Raw genomic sequence first — 17,730 nt, 5'->3', positions numbered from 1 at the left:
TACCCACATCTGCCAGGGTGATGACAGGCCCTGGAGGAGGGGGTCAGGCCCTGGGTGGGACCACCAGTGCTGCTCCCCTTCCCATCTGCCACTGCCAAAAGCAAAGGCCTTAGGTGCATGTTGACAGCCCAGCCTCAGTTTCTCTATGGGGCCCTTCCTGCTGAGGGGTTACCTGGAGAACATTTGCTGGGTTGCACCAAAACTTCGTTGCCTACAAATGCTAACTAGTAATTAAGCCCCTACCAACTGCTTGAAGATAAGCATAATCCCTTGCATTTATACAGCCCTGAATACATTTCAAAACATTTTCATATATATTATCTCATATGATCTCCCACAATAATCCTATTGGGTAGTTACTGGGAAGAAAATGAATGTCCTTATTCTGTAGAGGAGAAAGCCTCTACAGAGAGGCTTCTTCTCAGAGAGGGAAGAAGCTTTTCTGAGGTCACAGAGCCTCTGGGGGTTCCGAGTTGGGCCTTGGGCACAGGTGTCTCCCTAACAGCTGAGTTTTTAATGATGCCTTGCCTGTTGTAGCCTGGCAAGCCCCCACAGCTCTTCTGCCCATTCTGGGCTTTCAACAGCAGTAACAAGAAGTGGTAGGGTACAGATAGGCAACTTAAGTCCTGCCATCTTATTTAACTCCCAACACAACCTTATGATGTTGGTAATATTATGATATTGGTAATATTATTCGTCCCTGAGTAGATAAGATGACCAAAGTTGAGAGAAGTTAAGTAACCTGCCTAGAGTCACACAGGCTTTCCAGGACCAGTGCTGGCCTGTTTGAAAAATCTTACTTTAACTCCTATCTGGAGACTTCCCCTCGCTTAGCTGAGGCTTCATCTCAGACCCCAAGTCTTGGAGAACCTCTCTCTTGAAGTTTGGGATCATCAGAATTTGCTCTTCCATTGCTCTCTGCACTCCTAGGTTGCTCATTCACTCACACATTCATTTGCCAAACATCCACTGAGTCCTTCACTCTAAACCTGGCATTAGGACAGTGGCCCAATCTTCTGTTCTGGAGTCACTAACCCAGTCTGGAGAAATCTAGGAAGGCTTCCTGGAGGAAGGGGTACCCAATATCAGTCTTGAAGGAGGAGGTGAAGACAGGCAAAGAGAAAGAAAAGGGAAGAGTATCCCAAGGGGAAGGAGCCAGAGGCAAGAGAGAATAGTGCCTGTTCCGGGACCCCATAAGGGAGACCACTTGACTGGAGGAAAGAGGAGAAGAGAGGCAAGTATAGTGCTAGACCTGGAAGAGGCAAGTGGCAGAGAAGCACTGCCCAATCAAGTCTGTGTGTAGGAGGTTGTATGGAGGGTGGGGTTGGCAGTGGGGACACTGTCCACTCTAATGCAAAATCTTTCCTAGTCACATCTCCTTGAAGCCAGCCCTGTGGCTTGTGGGATGTAGGAAGTTAGCTTTCTCGGGCACTCTGAGTTTGGGAATCACTTTGGAGGCCTGAGGGGGTATGATTTATAGATGGTCCCAGTGGTCCCCAATGAACTATCAGTTGAGAGCAGGCAGAAGGTGGGGGGGCATCCCAGACAAAGGAAACAGCATCTGTAAGGCCCAGAGGTGAAAGGAAGCAAGATCAGTTATAGCACTGGAGTAGTTCAACAGAGCTGAAGACACAGTCTAGGCTGGTGGAGCCACTGCTGTGCCCTAAGAGTGAACTCAAATCATAATGGGTCAGAGTCCAGGAATTCCGTGGCTGTTTAAATTCCAATTCCTACTAGCTGTGTGTCCTTGAGCAAATTCATTTCTCTGGTTCTCGGTTTGTCTCATCTGTAAAATGGGGTAACTACAAAACAACACACAGAGCACTTAGCACATAATGAACATCAATAAAGGCAACCTATATTATTATCACTATCACTATCACTAATACCATCTTTATTAACAGTTGTGCAGTGGCAAATCTAAGGTGGAGTACCACTTCAGAAGGCAGGAATCTCATTTTAAAAAGTAAAAACAAGTTGCAACGAGTGCTTATCTGTAATCTCCACATTCACAGATATGTGTGAAATTTCATCTGCAACTGTTTTCTCACGGTGTCATCCCATCCCAAATCAAATGAGGATGCTGAACTTTGGATGCCTCAGGGATGACAGGAGCCTTACAGCCAGGCAGTAGGGCCCCTGCTGGGAGCAAGTTCCTGGAGAGGTGACAAGCCCCACGGTAGGGACTGGGATGGTAGGGGACTCTGGGGTTGGAATATTCTACCTGCTACAGTTAAAATGAGAGATCAGCCAAGTTTTTCTGGAGCAAATACTACGAGCCAACAATCTGAGCTCCTGCCTCCAGAATCTTCAAAATTCTCTCAGAATTTTGAATCAATAATTTTGAATCATTCTTCAGAATCTGAATCACTAAGGCTTGGGAATTAACATTTCTGGGTGTTGACTATAACACGTAGGCCCACCATGGTCAGACAGGCTAGGATCAGGAAGGCTATGTTCCGGAGGCCTGCCTGGTTTGAATCCCACCTCTGTGTGTGTGACTGTGGACTTACACAAGTTACTTCTCTGTGATTTGGTCTCTTGCTTGTACAACCTGACTGATCATTAGACCTCCCTGAAGGATTATGCTAAGAATCAAAGAAATAATGCAGGTAGAACAGAGTGTTCGACACAGTGGCCGATATGTGATTAGGGAGCACACTCGTCTGGTCTCGTGGCTACTACTGGGAACTCACCCCGTCTCGCAGCTGTGGGTGGGCAGCCCATGGAATGGGTGAGAAAGGGGTCTCCTGCTGGGCGATGACAGCCCAGCCAGACAGCTGTGCCCTTAGGCAATGGCAGGTGGGGGGCTAGGCCTGAAAGACCACTATGCCCTGGAGGGTACAGGAACCCCTTACTACAATGGGTGGACAAGCCAGGCTTTGGCCTCCGCTGTGAGAATATGGAAGGCAGTCACAGCATTAGCTAGATAGGGACCCTTTATCCCCCACTAACACATGTTGGGAAAGAGCTGGGGCAGAGCTGGGCAGGGTAAGGCCTGCACCAGGGTTGCTGGTGCATGGTCCTCTCAGAGGCAGGGAGCTAGGCCAGTCATTTTCTAGGCCTTCTAAAATTCATAACCATGAAGTTTTAAAAACAGCACACACACAAAGAAATGTGTTCTTTTGCAGCTGTTTTGGCATTTGGGGAGTAATTTACCAACTTCAAGTTCAACTTAATGAAGTTGGGGGTAGGCAGCTTCCATGGGAGTTCTGCTTCCTAACAGTCTGCAGTCGCCCAGCCGGCAAAGAGGACTGAGCGGGTGGTCGGTGGGGAGCATTAACAGTAACACGTTATGTATTTGTCATCAGAATGGAGCCCCCGGGCACAGGGGCAGCGCCCATGGCCGCTCAATGGTGTATTTGTCATGTGGCCACTGACACAATCAATTGACCCCCTTACACACCGGTGTTTATTAGCCATTGTATAAATATTTCACCCCTCCCTGGCTGACACATAATCTCTTCTTTGCTGCCTCTGACAAATGAACATTTCTCTGTAGACTCTTAAATGAGTATGTGTCACAGCTATGTCACTGATTAATTTTTTTTACCACCATGAACAACGATGCATAGAAATGTAACTTATATTCATTTCCCGGCTTGAGCCCAGCTGTCTAAAAAAATTCCACCAGCAGCTACGACTGACAGACAGCTATCCCAGCGCTTGAGCGTGCTGACATGTGGTTGTGTGAGTGCCAGCTTGTTAATTACGGGCTTTCTCTTCCGGCCTGGCTGCCGAGTAACCAGCCACAAGGACCTTAATCACTGCTGGGGCCGGGAAGGGCCTGCAGAGGGCTCCAGGGGTGGACTCCCTTACTCAGTCTAACCACACACATTTTCCCCTTCAAGCACTGGCCACCTTTTCCTCTGGGCCTTGGCTTGGGAATGCCCCTACATTCACCCCCGCAGCCCTCACTGCCACCTTAAAGTCTTCACCCATTGATCTGTGAGATCGTGAGGGTAGGGGCTTGGGCTTATTTGCTTAGCACAGGGTGGATGCTCCAGAAATATTTGCTGACATTAAATCAGCTAAGGTGCAATTACTGAACAATGTACCAGCCACTTGACATGCATTGTTCATTTCATCTTTTCAATGAAATTCTCAGGGCCCTGACAATGCAGGCCTGTGGATCTAGGCCATTGCTTAGAGGAAAAAACCAGTATGTGGTTATTCCCTGGAGCCTTCCAGAGCTGGCCCTCTGCAGGCCCAGTGGTGATCTAGGCCCTGTGGCTGTTTACTTGGCAGGTAGGACAAAATGAAGTGTAGGTTCTCACATTTGACATTTTGGACCCTGCTTGCAGGGACTACAAAGACAGTTTTTGCCACTGGAGCTGGACTGAGTCTGTCCAACTCCAGCAGCTGCTCTCCTAACCATTCTGCACACTACCCAGCCCTACCCCTGATGTCCTTTCCCTGTGCTTCCTAGGTTTCTCCTCTACGACAGCTCCCCCCCTTCTTTCCTTTCTTCTCCTTCACACTTTCTTCTTCCTGGCAGATTCTGGAGTCACCTTGGGCTTCCATGCCGACTCAGCATCTCTGCCCCCACCCAACCTAGTCCATCTGCTGCTTCCCCCTCCCCAGCCAGCCACCCACCAGCACAGGATGGGCCTTCTGCAAGTGTCTAGGCTGCCCTCACCCTACCCCCTACCCCTGAGCACCTGTGTCCTGTGCACCTGTGTCCCTTCTCTGATGTCACTTAACTGCTGGCTGGGAGCCAAGTGGGTGACACCTGGGGACATTTCCAGTAGATTTAACTAGCTCTTACCAGATCATCCAATGCTTGCAAGAAACTGACCCAAGAAAGAGAGCCCCTTCCCCCTGCACATCCAGAGAACTGCTACTTCCCAATGCCACATCCATGGACTCCATACTGATCAGTCAAAAGCACCGGGGTTTAAGTGAGAAGGCAGAGGGTGTGGAACAGGAGTAAGTCTGAATCTTAGTTTTCCTGTTTGCTCATGGTGTGTCTTTGTGCAAATTACTTGGTTTCTTCTTGTCTTATATACTGAGGATTTTTTAAAAGATTTATTTATTTATGCACACAAGAACTGGGGTACAGGCCAGAGATGCAGGGGGTGAGTGGGAAGCAGAACAGTTGGAATCTACTAAAGCACACTGCTGAGGGGAGCAGCGGGTAGGTCAGGAAAGGTCTGCTGCACCATGTGGGTCAGTTCCCCGGCCAGGAATCTAAGTAGCGCTGCAGTGGCTGTGGATAGCTTCACAGTACTGTGCTTCAACTCACTGCACCGCCAGGGAGGGCCCTACACTGAGGATTCTAGCACCTACTTCACAGGACTACTGTGAGGGAAAGAGAGCTCATGTGGAGCAGCACCTAGCACAGCACCTAGCACATAGTATGTGCACAGTAAATAGCAGTATGACAGGAGAGGACTTGACTCTGTCCCATCTTGGTTGATCATCTCCCAGTTAGAAAAGAAAAGCTGGTTGAACTGTGTCCTGAGACACATGGGTGCCTGTTAACACTGCAGCCCACACTGACCAAGGAAGTGGTCCTCTGAGACCCCAAGTCCCAAGTAGTGCTTCCTCTCTTCCCTACTCCTGGCCTGAGTGATGTGGGAGGAGGGGCGGCTCCAGGGAAGGAGATGAAACTGCTGGAGATGGGGGAGGGAGGACCTGCTCTCACTTTCAATAAGCATCATCCAAAACAATGGCCACATGTGAACACTTTGTCCACCAACACTGAAAAGTACATGTGTGAGGAACAGTTCATTGAAAAGTCACAAAACCTCTCTAAGTGAAGTGTGACTGACTTCATTCCACTGGTAAAGAAATAGAGACCCATGGAGATTAAGGAAACAGCAAATGGTCCCCCAGAGCCAGGGCTTACTCAAACCTTGGTCTATCTCCTTCCTGATAAAGAGTTCTTAATTACCATCATAGGCCACGGACCTCAGATCTCCTTCCTCACTATCCTCACCGGTCTCCTCAGCAACTCTAGGGAGCAGATACCACCTGCTCTATGACGTCATCAAGGGCCTGGACTATGATGTCAAGGCCCCAGGAGGTCTGCTCTGCCCCACCTGCAGGGCCTTAGTGAAGCTGAGGGCAAGGTCAGGCGAAGCAGCAGCCCTGATGACGCATAACTGGGTGGGGACCCAAGTGGGAGCAGGCCTGGAGAGGGGCCAATGTAAGACAGGGGGGGCTCACACAACTGGCCCTTCAGTTTGGCAGCTCCCCTGTGCCATCCCCCATACATTTCCGTGTTCGAAATGGAGCACGGAGCCCCGGAAATCAGGACAAAAGCACCACCCACAGCTCTGGTCTCGATGACTCAGATTCCACCTCCCACAGCCTCCTCCTGTGTGTTTCTGAATGTGTGTGTACCCGAGCACGCACCCCGCCAGTGTGAGGCTGTCAGCAGTATGTGCGCGCGTGCATGCATGCCCAGCACAGTCCACATGTGTTTGTCTCGCTGTGCCTACCTGTGTGCCTGTCCCAGGGCCCGAGTCCTGGGAATACCATGACCAAGAGGGCGAATGAGAATCCCACTAACAGCTGATGCACTTCCTATGTTCAAAGGCTCCATGCTAAGTGCTGCACATGCAGCATCATGTAGGGCCTTCAGAAAAACCTCATTATTCCCATTCTGCTGACACGAAATCAAGGCCCAGAGAAGTTCAACTCCTTTTCCAAGGCCACACAGCCAGGAAATGTAATTTCAGATGCTGGTCTGTGTCCAATAATCCTCCTTGCCCCTTCCTAGGGAGTGTGTAGGAAAGATACTAAGGATTTATCTTTTGTAAACAGAAGTCAGCCAGGGTCCCTGAAGAAAGGTGGATAAATACCAGAGCCATGAAAAAGGGGACAAACAGCAGAGAGCCGCCTAAGCAGGAGGGGGCAGGGCAGCTGTCTCTCAGAACAGGTGTCAGAGAAGCTGTGACAGCCACTTAGAACCACAGTGGCAAGCCTCCTTTACATGGCGATTTGCATATATTTGCATGTATTTGCATCACCAAATCTGTGAAATCGGCCTTAATGGTCCCTGTCTCCAAAGACTGGCAGAAACTGAGAGGGTGGGAGTGACAGGGAGGGCCTGGGGAATTCAGGACGGGAACAGAGGAGAGGCAGTGCAGTGGAGGCTCTGGGAGGTGCTGGGCACTAGGCACTAGTTACTAGAGGAAAGCAGGAAGAGTCTCTCCCTGGAGTCTTGGAAGCCGCCTTGCCCTGAGTCCATCCCCTGGGGGTACAGGAAGAGCAAGTGGTGTATTCAGAAATCCTGGAGGAGGGTAGGACCCTGGGCCAGTGGGCAGCACCGGCTGGGAGAGGAGGGGCCGAGTGGCAAGGGAAGGTGAGGGCGGAGTCTCAGACCTGGGTCGGGAGCACCCACTCCCGGGTCCGGGGTAGGCTGGTGGAAGCAGAGGGGAGGGCCTTGCACTGCGTCTCCTCTCCGCTGGGGGGGTGGGAGGGGCGCCACTCATTCACAGGCTCTCGGTGTTGGGGTGCCATCTAATGGACATACTCGGGAAAACGGCCCCTCGCCTGCTCTGGCTCAGTCCTTTCCTTGTGGCCAGACCTAAACGTGAATCCAGCGTCAGAAGCGGTGGATGCTAGTTATGGAAGCAGGCCCTGCAGCCCTCGGTCCGAGGGGGTCTGGAGATAGGAATTTTTCCGGAGCATCGCCAGTAGGGCGTTCCCACGGGGCTCGAGCCAGGCTAAAAGGGCTAAGACATCTGAAGGTCTCAGTTCTCTTCAGAGTCAGAAAACCATGGATGTGCTAGTTACTAACGTTGGCAAATTTAACCTCGGAATCAGTTTCCTCACTTGTAAAATGTAGTGGTAACATTTATTTGTGAGAAGGACATCGTTAACAGTTTATTACTATGGTCAAGACTGAAAAAAGCCAGTGAGGGGACAGGGGTCACAAAATTAAGGACCGGGGATTTGAAGGACACCTGGACCCTAAAGTTTGTGTCCTAGGCTCCTCCTTGTGGTCACTCCACCCCTGCTTATTAGCACTTCTCCTGACACCTTACTGTTACTGCTGCGCGGGAGCTAAGGGCTTGGGAAGGCAGCACCCCAGTCCCAGGAGCTCAGAGCACCCCTATCTCCCACCTGGCATGGTATGCAATGTGAAGTGATCTGGAGGTCAGACGGGTGAGGTCACTTCCCAACAACTAAGGTGTGGAGAGGAAGTCACAGGCAAGTGGATACTGGGTCACAATTCCCATGTGGTTTCTCTGATTCTTTGTGACCAACTGACAGATACAGTGGTCCCTGCGATATGGTAGTTAGCACTGTAGGTTAGGGTGCTCCCTGGTGGTGCAATGGTTTAAAGTGCAGCACTATGAAACTAGCAGCAGCTGCTTCAGCACTAGTTCAATCCCAGGCCCAGGAAGGTGACCCATGTGGCATGACTGCATAGCAGACCTCTCCTGTCCTGCCCACTGCTCCCCTCAGTCGATCTGCCTGTTTTGCTCCCCATTCTGCCTAGGTGAATCCTCTCACCCCCCCCCCAACACCTTTGACCTGTACCCCAGCTCTGTATGCACAAATAAAAAAAAGATTTATTTATTTGTGTATACAGAACTGGGGTACAGACCAGAGGTGCAGGGGTAGTGAGAGGATTCACCAGACACAGAGTGGGGAGCAGAACAGGCAGATCGACAAAGCACACAGCTGAGGGGAGCAGCGGGCGGGTCAGGAGAGGTCTGCCGTACCATGTGGTCACCTCCGGGACGGGTGGGGTTTAAATTCATGCTGAAGTGGCTTTAGCTTCTCAGTGCTGCACTTTAACCCGCTGTGCCACCAGGGAGGGCCCAAATAAATCTTTAAAAAAAAAAAAAAAAGAAATTGTAGGTGAATAGCTGCCCTCTTGGGGTAACCTTAATGTGTAAAGTCCCACCCAATGTGCAAAGCTTTGAACAGTGTTTTTGGCCATTGGCTTTGGAGAGAAGAGGTAGCCTGAGTTGTGGATATTCCCTGATGCCTGACAAGTCATGAGTGGCTTGAATGGTGGGTCAGGAGACTGGAATGCCACACAGGACTTGGGAAAGGCAGGACAGACTTCTGGGAGTGGCACCAAAGTGTGAAACTTCTGTATGTACACCATGCACAGCATCAACTGCCAGGAGTTTCTCAACAAGGCAGACAATGAACTTTTCCTCTGTCCCCCCGAATGCCTGCCCCAAGGTCCTTATACAGACTGGTGGTTGTGTCAGGGGTGGAGGTGATGCATATCATAGCAGCGTAGGCTCCCCTCGCCCAGGATGAGCTAGTTCCTCCAGTCTGAGTGTTCGCCTTGCCAAGTGTGAGTCTCACACATAGTGCTTCCTGTCACCTTCTTCCTCAGCTGACCAGCCATGCCCCTGTCTGGGGAAACTGCAGGGAACCCCTTCCTTTCATCCTGGAGGGGACAGTGATTCATCCTCACTGGAACCAGAACCAGCACTTGGGATTTTAGGCTTGTCTGTTTATGACCCTCCTTGTCCGTAAAATGGGATGACAATATTTATTCATGAGAACAAAAGGATGTGATCTATGTTAACAGCTTACTAGTATGGTCAGGACTGGAAAGAGCTGTGAGGGGCTAGGGCACACAATGAAGAACATGGGGCTTGCAGGACACCTGGAGTTTGTGCCCTAGGCACCTCACTGTGGTCGCCCTCGCTGATTAGTACATCTCCTGGCACACGGCAGCCTACAGTTAGCAGGAGCCCACAAAGAAAATACAATAAGGTCATCTGACTTTTACACTTCCAGCTCTTACATTTAGGTCTTTGATCCATTTTGAATTCATTTTTGTAGAGTAGCCCCTCCCCCCCCATCCACAGTGGATATGTTCCAAGGTCTCAATGTGTACCTGAAACTAGTTTGGATAGTACCAAACATGGTATGTTTTTTTCCTACATAAAACTATATATAATTTACTATGTTTTTTTCTCCAATATACACATATCTATGATTTATAAAGTTTAATTTATAAATTGGGCACACTAAGAGATTAACAACAATACCTAGTAATAAATAAGAACAAGTATAGCAAATGCTGTAATAAAAGCTATATGAATGTGGTTTCTCTCTCAAAATATCTTATTATATGTAATAATTCCAGACTGTAGCTGACCACAGGTAACTAAAACTGTGGAAACTGGAAATCAAGGATAAGGAGGATCTACTGTATACTTAATATTGTGAAGTGATTACTATAGTGAACTGATATCCATCACCTCACTGGTACTATTGTATGTAAAGGGAATGTTTAAGATCTGCTCTTAGCAAATTTCAAGTATACAACATAGTATTGCCAAATATGGTTACTGAGTGCTAAAGAGGGGTGACCAGTCCAAAGTCCCCAGAAGAGACTGTGATAGTGACAGGACTAGATGCCTTTCACAAAATGTCCTGTGGTACAATAGCTTCTTATCCATATAACTTCTACCAACAGCCTGGAATAGAAGGACTCCAGGATCCAGCTGAAAGGGTACAAGGGAGGCGGGGGGAGGCTTGTGCTTGTCCCTCCACTGCCCCCTTCTCTGGGCTGCCCTAGGTCTCCCAGATAAAGGAGGCTGAGAGGCCACACTCCTCTTCCCCCATGATGACTGCATCCTTGAAAACACATGAGAAGGGCAACAGGGAGGGGCTGTATGGAGGGAAACTGGAGTGGGTTGACATGGGAAAGGGGGTGACAGCACAGTCCTCAGAGAAAAGGGGTAGGGAGAAAGGGCAGAGGCTGTACTGATCCTAGCCAGTCTCCAGGCAGCCCTCCTTCTAAAATACAAGGGCAAACCAACACCAATGCTTCAAGTCTTCTTGGAAGTCTGCACTGCCTGGCCCCTGAGGTCTTTAAATTAGTCAGCGGGGGCTGCAAACGCCAGTCTCTTTGCTTCATCTCTATTACTCCACCTCAAGACCTTTGCACTTGCACTTACATCCCTAGTGTACTCCCACCCATTTTTCTGATCTCAGCTTAAGTAACTCAGTGTCCTGGAAGGGTCTCCCCAGACCCTCAGGCCAGGTCAGCGGCCTCTGTTACATGCTCTTACAGCGCTTCCTATAGAACACTCCCCTCTTACATGTAATTATAAATTATATAATTTATATAATATTCATTATATGTTATAATATATAATACAAAATATATAGTTATAAATTATTAATTTATAAATGGGATTATACACTTATGGTAAAGGTCTCATTCTTCAAGGAGACCATATTCCCATTGTCTGTGCTCATTGTATCTATAAGCCCTTGAGCAGTGGTTGGTCCAGAAGAAATGCTCAATAAAAATAGAGAACTATCCAAACATGCATAAGAAACATGAGAGTGAAAAATGAGAGAATGGGTATTCCTTCCTGTAAGAAATAAGTTCTCAGAGCCCACCCCCACCCTGACTGGTGAGCCCATCTCATCATGACCCAGGCTGGGTAGTTGCTGTGCCTCTATCATCTAGAAGAGGAAGCAGGGAAGGAGTGGGCCTAGAGGCCCCTGAGAACACCCCAGGAATTGTTGAGGTGACTAGAAATTGGGTGAGAGGTAACAGAAATGGTGGGACTAACAAAATGATGCCTGAGGGACCTTGGGCGATGGTAGAAATGCTAAGTGCAACGTGGTGTACCTTGACAATAGGATACCATGCGTGACTGATTGAAACAAGATAAGGGGATGTACCAGGACAATGGAGTAACAGACAGGATGGCTGTGCTCCAGAGTCACCATGGACCAGACTGGTAAAAACAGTAGGAAGGAATGAAAACATTTGAGGACATGTTGTATACCAAAGAGTTCCATAAATTAGTCTATGTAACACTGGAAGATAGGCCCCCACTTATCTCCATTTTGCAGGAAAGAAAACTGAGACTCAGATTACAGAGCTGGAGAGGTGAGGAGGAGGAGGATCTGACTGTAGAGACTGCTCTTAATCACATCATTCTCCCCTTCTGGTAAACAGAAAGACCTCCTAGTTACTGTGGCCTGGCAGGCTAGGTCTGAGTGGGGAGGGGGAGGAGCAAAGAGAGAACTGGAAATGGGCAATGGGAAATTACCTTCCACATTCCTGTTGCTCCATTTTGCCCCTTCCTCTGTACTGGCATTATTGTGCTTTTGTCCCCAGTGTTAGTGATAAGATTAACTGATTTCATGTTCTTCCTTACACCTCCCTCCTGGCAAAATGAAATGTCAGGGAGAATAAATCACACTGTACAATAAAGAGCAAGGGAGTGAGAAAGATTGGGTGAGCTGGGGTATCCAGGTAAAGGGTGGTCTTCCCAAGACGTGTCACCTCAGCATGTGATTTCGAGATGAAGGCAATCAAGGGACTGCAGGCTCTCAAGAAACTATTAACTACCTGAAATAATGAAAACGGAGTATTGCCCAGAATCAGGGTTATCTCCAGAAACAAGCTTCTGTAGCAGAACCCTATGCCTATGGCAGGGCAGTGCACGCCTGCAATCGCACAGCAGCTGGTCTTCATCCTGCGTGACCCCCTTCTCCTCCTTGAAGCCCCCGTTCCACTTCTTGACTCAGGAGATTCATCATTTTACCCCATTTATCCTAGAATTTACATCCATGTAGACCCCATACATATATAATCTAAATTTGTTCTTTCCTTCTACTAACAGCTGACAATGATTTGATTTATTCTTCTCAACCACTCAGAGAAGAAAAAAAAGGTATGTGGCAGTGGGAAAGTGAGGGGAAAGGGAGTGGGGAGGGCTTCCCCAGAGGCACGGAGAAGGGTAGAAGGAAATTTCAGCACCTAGGTTCCTAGATGTGGTTCCACAGAAGATTTACTGTAGCAAAGCTGACAGAGGCATAGCTCCTGCTTTCTGCCGCCTTGGTGACGATGCCTCCACTCCTGCTTCATTCGCACTCACCTCTATCTGGACCTGCTTCTGCCCTTGCGAAGGCTGCAAATGAAAGAGGGGGCAGAAGAGTGAACTGTGCCCCCCTGGCCGGACCCCAAGGTGCAGGGATGCCCCCTCTTCTAACTCCCAGTGGCACTAGAAGCAGAGTTCCTTTTGCCTGTGTTTAGAAGAACCCCCTGTGCTTGTTCTGTCCTCTCATAGACAGATTATGGGGACTCAGAGTGAGAGAGACAGACAAAGGCAAAAAGAGAGTTAAACAGAGAAAATCACAGAGAGATTCAGAGTAAAGAAATACAGATACACACTCAGAGGAACGCAGAAAGACAAAGGTCAAAGAGAAATAGGAAGAGAAACAGAAATAGAGATGAGGGTGGAGAGAGAGACAGAGGAAAGAGTAACGGAGCATCAAGAAGAAAGAGAAGGAAGATGTGGAGGGACCAGGCTAGGGGAAGGGGAGGGGGCCACCCTTTAAGGAGCTGCACGGACACACAGCCCAGGCCACAGGCAGGCACTGTGTGGTTAATAATCTGTTTTCTTTGAACTAAAACTCTTGTTTTGAACTGAGGTTCCTACTACAGTGACACCTGGAGAAGTATCGACATTAACGCCATCAGAAAAACAGGATGTTTTCCCTGGGCCTAGGAAACAGGATTTACCGGAGTTGAGATGACCAAGGAGGCAACAACAAACTCTTAACGACATGGCGACATGGCGAAGACCAGGTTGCCCACCCCAATGGGCTGTTGTGGTGGGAGGCTCGCTTATCTTAGCTGCCTTTGTTTACATCGCTAGAAAAAGGTGAGCTTGAGGTGAGATGTCAGAACAGGTTTTTGAGGTAAAACACCCCCACCTCACCCCGCCCATTCTCTCAGAGCCAGTTGTCAGACATTATAAAGTGTGTGTTGTAGATTGAGTCCCTGTTGCTGTTCAACTGGCTTCTGGCATGAGAAGCAGCCCAACCTGGGCATTTTCTGGTTACAGAAGAGTGAGAGGGTCTACTGGGCCCGAGTGGGACCAGGGAGAGGACGTGAGGACTGAGGGCAGGAGCCCTCATCTCCGCTGAGGTTCAGCCCTGACCCTCTGGCCCAGGTGGCCTCACTTTGGAGTCAGTGAACTTGGATGAGAAAGATCACATTATTTTTTCTTATCTCCAGCTGAACTTTGCCATGTTCTTCAATTACGACAGCTGCAACAAACCAGCTATATTACCCATAACTATGACTTTGTCATAGAATAGAGATCACATGTATTTTCATATAGTATTAAAATGCTGCAGATATTTGAAATGTTATTTATGCTCCCCACTGTTCTAAAATTATGTGAGGTATCAACCTCCTGCTAGACCTTATTTAAAGCATTAATAAAGAAGCACATATTACTGTATCACATTAAAATCATTTTATAGCAATATTATATTGTAATATAATTGGTTTCTCTGTAATCCTATACACTTTTTCTAATAAAACAGTCTTTTTCTCCCCCACATATTTTATTCATTTTAAAACATACTTCTAAGACCAAGCCCACTGGCTTTACCAGATGGCCAAAGGGGAACAAGGCACACAAAAAGGTTTAAAACTGTGTCTGGGGGCCTCCCTGGTTGCACAGCCGTTTAGTCTCAGCACTTTGAAGCCATCCACAGCCACTGCAGCACAAGTTCCATCCCTGGGTGGTGTAACAGACCTCTCCTGTCTCGCCCGCTGCTCCCCTCAACAGTGTCAATCCACCTGTTCTGTTCCCCACTCTGTCTCTGGTGAGTCCTCTCACCCCCTGCACCTCTGGCCTGTACCCCAGTTCTTGTATGCATAAATAATCTTAAAAACAAAACAAAACTGTATCTGTCCTCTGATAGGGAACCCCAGCACCGATCCTTGCAAGTTCCCTATGCTCTGTACTGATTTACCCAACTCCCCTCTCACTGAGTTGCCCTGAGTCTTCTAAGAAAAAGCTGCTGAAGCAGGGTAAACTGCAAAAATTTGATTAAGGGAAATGCCTGTGACAGAAGAAGCAGTCAATGGCTGGGAGAACTATAAGGAGAGAGAGAGAGAATGTCAGGAGGAAGCATCCTTGACACTATGCAATTAGAAGGTAAGTCCAGTAAGGCCATGGGGGCGATTCTTAAATTGCCTGAGGAATGCCCTATTTCCAGAGATCAGCCTGCCTGAGGATCTCTGCTGAGTTTGGTCATTGGCTGGGAGCAGCCAAGTGGGAAGATGGCTTCAGAATAGGAACAGATAGATTTCAGGGAGAAACAGCTGGGGGTCCTTGGTCAATTCACTCCTTAGAGTGAGAGGTTAAAGAGCAGCATTTTCCTGGACCAAAACTGCCCATCCAGAAAAATGTTTTCTTGTCTAAATAATGGAGGTGATAAAATTCCCTATCTTACAGTTTATTATTTTTAAAGATTCCTTTATTTATGCATACAGAACTGGGGTATGGGCCAGAGGTGCAGGGGCAGTGAAAGGATTCACCAGAGACAGAACAGGGGAGCAGAACAGGCAGATCAAGAACACTGCTGAGGGGAGCAGCTGGTGAGACAGGAGAGTCTGCTGTGCCACGAGGGTCACCTCCAGGGCAGAGGCTCTAAGAGGCCCGACCCCTCTTGCAGTGCTGCATCATAACCCATTGTGCCACCAGGGAGGGCCTTTACAGTTTTATTGTGAGGATTAATCCAAGTTTGCAAAGCAAAGTTTGTACAGGGCCTGGGACATAGTCCGCTCTCAATAATTGGTGACATTACTAGGCTCTTTTTAATTATTATCATTCTTTTTATCAGAGACAAGGGCTCCAGGACACTGAAGAGGGCAGTCATTTCTCCCCCATGTCCCAGCTAGGAAAGTGGGGACCACTTCCCTTCACTCCCCTGAGGCAGGGGTCTTCCCCTAGCTACTGACAGTTCCTGTGTCTGCTGACTCACAGCCAACTTCCTCTGGTACAAACAGGAAAACATAGCTGGCCAGTGAGGCCCCCAACGAGAGACACACACACACACACACACACACACACACACAGAGCTAAACCCCAGCCCAGCTCTGAGGGGGAAGTGCTGGGGCTCCCCTGCAGATTGGGGGGGAGGGGACAAGAACTATCTTTCCTCAGGTACCCTCATGGGTCCCACTCACTCCCTTGCAAAAAAAAAAAAAAAAATCCAGCAGAAGGATGAGAATAGGCTTCTCCCAAGGTTGGAGAGCCGCCAGGAGGGGCTCCCCAGTTTGGAAGACTGTGTCTATTCATTACTTCTCTGCCAGATCTCCCTCCACCCCAGCAAACTGAGCGCCAGAAGTCAGGTACCCTGCTAGGTGTGGGAGAAGTGCCCTAGTTGTTTAGAGCTCCAGTCCTTTCCCTCCCCTTAGGCAGGGCAGAGAGGGCAGAGGAGGGATGCCAAGCCATCCTCTGCGGTGCTCCCCCTTTCAACCCGCAGCTGTTGACTCTTCATCCGGTCCCTGCACTAGTCTCTACTCTGCCCCTCTCCTGAAGGATGTCTCAGCTTCCAAGCCGGTTCCCGTTCCTTTCTTGTTCCTTTTTCGCTGCCCCCTACCCACCCTTCTTGAGAGGACAGAGAGCTTCACAGCGCAAGATAAGCACAGCGGTTGGGTAAGGACCCAGACCTATAGAAGGCCGGGGGTTGCACAAGGAGAGACCGGCCCCGCGGAGGGAACTGGCAGGCAGGGTGGGGCCGGCCGTCGGGGGAGGGCCGAGCGGGAGGCAGGGCCGGCGTGTGGGACCCGGGCCTCGCGGCGCCGGCGGTACCCGGGAGCGGACGGCAGCATAGTGAGGTGAGGACCCCCGCGCTCCCCGCACCCCTGCTTCCCAGACTCCTCCCCATCATCTCCTCGAAGCCTTTCGTGGGACACCAGGCCCCCACTCGTAGGGGGCCCTCCCCCTCCCCGCCTCCACCAGCCCCTCCTTCGGGTGAGCGGCCCTTGCCCGCACCCTCCTCCGCGCGCTCTCTCACCTGCACTGCCTGGGGCTGCCCAGTGCTCCCCAGCCCACCACCCCACTCGCCCTGGGCACCTCCCGCCCCCCCCCCAGTCCCATGCCCTCCGGCCAGACCGTGCCTGAGTCACGGGGCAAATGGACTCTGAGTCAGGGCCCCAGGTTCAGCACCCCGGAGCTGGCTGAGAGAAACCAGAACCGATTGCCAGGCAGATAGGGAGTCCTAGTCGGGACCTCTGAAACAGAGAGGACCCTACGGGCAGAGACAGAAGCCTAGGGTCAGGTGGCCATAATACATACACAGTTAAAAGATCTAGTTAAATTTGGAGGCTGAGGCAAAAGGCAGACTTAATGACTGGCCGCAAACAAAGAGAGGGACAAAGATTCAGAGGTAGAGACTGGGAGAAGACAGAGGTAAAACTCAGGGAGACAGATTGTCCAGAGAATAGAGGGCCATTAGGGTCAGACTGGCTTAAACAGGACAGAGCCTCAGAGACCTGAGCCCAGGAGCATATACCAGGAAAAGGAAAGCTGAGAAAAGGCTTGGAGAAAGCAGAGGCGAAGGGGTGTCATTTAATCGAGCTGAATGTCTATATGCGTCGCAGTCACATGTGTGTACACGCGTGTGAACACACTGCAGGTGGGTAGGGCATGAAGACCCTGAAGCAGCCCTGGCCCCTCATCTCCCTGCCCAGCTCTCCTCCATCCCTGCTCCCAAGCAACCTATGCCCAGGGCCAGGACCCCACATGCTGGAACTAGCTGGGACTCTCTGTGCAACCTGACCAAGGCAGGCAGGATGTGGGGGCAGCCAAGGCTGGAAGGACAGGAAGGAAATCTGAACAGAGACAATAGGTGGAAGGGGAGGAGGAACTGGGAATGGCTAGGATTAGGATGGCAGAGCCTGCACCCCAACTCTGCAAACTCTGGAAATGGATTTGCACTTCCTCTTCCTTAGACCACAACTGC

The sequence above is a fragment of the Condylura cristata genome, unplaced genomic scaffold (genome assembly GCF_000260355.1).
Source record: "Condylura cristata isolate star-nosed mole 26May11 unplaced genomic scaffold, ConCri1.0 scaffold00021, whole genome shotgun sequence".
Lineage (NCBI taxonomy): Eukaryota > Metazoa > Chordata > Mammalia > Eulipotyphla > Talpidae > Condylura > Condylura cristata.
This window is presented reverse-complemented; position numbering follows the sequence as displayed.